Raw genomic sequence first — 2674 nt, forward strand, 5'->3', positions numbered from 1 at the left:
CCTTCTCTTTGACCACGTGCGGGAGTCGTCCATTAGCGCTAAAATAGGGTGACCAAGTCATCCAGCTGTTATATCTAACAAACACAACACCACTCAAATACAATTATTAGTAAATAGATAATACCAAGGATCCTTAATCCTTTGCAACCTTGAACATATCTTAAGGATAATTTATCCATAAGTTACTTAAGGATAAAGGATCCTCAGCATAAATTCTATGCCCTAACACCTCTGATAAGTTAAAGTCGTGGTCCTGATAGGTCTTTCACCATTATCCAATTTGGTTTCCTTGGCATGTCGTTTTGCCAAGGAGAATGAGGTTCCACAGATGTCCGAACCCCCGGAGATAAATTTGATAATTTGTGCATCAGGTGGTGGTGGGGCTACTTTATGTGGGATTTCTTCAGAATCCTGGATCCTTGATTTATTTATTCCCATCAATTCCTTGAAGTGACCCTTGCTTAGAAGATACCCAATTTCTCTTCTCAGACCGATACAATCATCGGTCATGTGGCCAAAGTCTTCGTGGAATTCACACCATTTGGACTTATCCTTGAAGGATGTTGACTTCTCATTCTTTCGAGGCCACCTTGCTTTTTCTCCAAGATCTCTCATGGCACATATTAAGCCATGAGTATCAACGGAAAAGCAATACTCGGATATTCTTTGATAATCTTCATCATCGTTATCTTCTTCGATCGCATGGACGTTTTGGTTGTTGAACTTTGAATATGGCTTGGCATTGTTGTTCCTGTAGGAGGATCCTTGCTTCTTATCGGCTGAATCTTGTTTTGTTGAAGTACCCAACCTCTCCTGGATCCTTTTATCATCCTCTCGTCTGATGAATCTGAGCACCATATTCCTGACTTCATCTAATGTCCTGCATGGGGTCATAACAAGATCATCTTAAAATGGGGAGCCCTTTTGTAATCCCATCTTGAATGCCTCAACAGCCGTAGCCATGTCAAGATTTGGGATCTCCAAGGCCTCCCTTCGAAACTTGGTGACAAAATCCCTTAAGGATTCATCACGAGGTTGGAAAACACGGTATAAATCACTAGTTAAATTCTCAAATTTTCTACTACAAGAATATAGCTATTCAACAAATTAACTAACTGAGAAAATGAAGTAATATAGTAAGGATGAAGACTTAGCAGCCATTTGAGAACGGATCTAGTCAATGTGGATCCAAAACTATTGCACAAGCAGGTTTCTTTAAGTCTTTTCAGAATGGGATTGATTTCCATTCTTTCCCTATATTGAGCCATATGTTCCTCTGGATTGGTTGAGCCATCGTAAACCTTCATATTGGGGTTTGAAAGCGTTTCAGTATTTTAGCATCACATATCGGTGGAGCAAACCTTGATAGTTTATGACTTCCTTCCGGAATTTCAGGAATGGGTTGAACCACCCCTAGAACACTGGATATTATTTTATCCTGCATAGAACCAAGGTTAGTGTCTAATGATATATGATTATAAAGGTTACCTCTTTGTTGATTAAATACTGGTATTCTAGAAGACTATCCAGGATAAGAAGCATCAGCTATGGCAGTTGGTCAACATAAGCAATGATCTACATAGGGATCAAGTCTCCCTCATGAACCTCTGACGACCTTTGATGTTGAACTTCTGAGGATCCTTGAGGCTGGTAGTTGAAGGATCCTTGAAGAAACAATCCAGAGGATCCAGGCTGAAGGATGGATGATCCTTGCTGAAAGATTGATGATCCTCTAGTGTGCTGACCTAGGGATCCTGGCTGAAGGATTGATGATCCTTGGTGAACTATTGACGATCCTTGAGTGTGCTGACCCATGGATCCTGGTTGAAGGATAGATGATCCTTGCTGAAAAATCGAGGATCCTTGAGTGTGCTGACCCATGGATCTTGGTTGAAAGATAGATGATCCTTGCTGAAAGATCAAGGATCCTTGAGTGTGCTGACCCATGGATCCTGGTTGAAGGATAGAGGATCCTGGTTGGAATAAATATGATCCTTGTTGAAACATGGAGGATCCTTAAGCATCTTGAGCCGTGGATCCTTGAGTGGTGAAATCTAGCACCCTAGGCATCAAGGTGGTCTGATCCTCCACTTACCTCTTTGTCTTCTTAAGATCTTCAATTTCGCGTAGGATCCTTTGATTGGTTTCGTTCTGCTGCTTCATGTACGCCTTGACCTGTGAAAACATAGAAGAAACATCATTTTTAGAATTTACCATAGAAGTGGCAGCAGTGTACTTTAATCCTTGGAAGACTGGAGTTTGCATCTTGCTCCCAGCAGCGTTGGTCCTCTATACTCCCGCGGGTGGATGAGGCATTGGCAATGAAGCTTTTGATGAGAGAGAAAGTGATGAAGGCATGGTGGTTGAAGCAGAGGTTTGTTGAGAGGCTATTGGTAATGATATAGGTTGAAAAGGTTGGAAATTGATGAGTATTTTTTTTGGATTAAAGCACCATTGGCCCCACGGTGGGAGCCAAATTGTTTTGGTTAGAAATCGGTTTTAAAGAATAAGTAACCAAATCCGTTTTGTGAGGTAGAGTGCTTGTATATTACCAATGAATATGTTGCTAAAAATCAGTATGAACACAGAGATTTGTTACGAGGAAAAGCCCTTGATCGATTAAGGATCGCCGGCACAAAAAACCCCACGTGATAACAATTGTCGATCACCAATA

This window comes from Bidens hawaiensis, unplaced genomic scaffold (genome assembly GCF_021521415.1).
Source record: "Bidens hawaiensis isolate Kalapana, Puna unplaced genomic scaffold, B.hawaiensis_p1.1 tig00068813_1, whole genome shotgun sequence".
Taxonomy (NCBI): Eukaryota; Viridiplantae; Streptophyta; class Magnoliopsida; order Asterales; family Asteraceae; genus Bidens; species Bidens hawaiensis.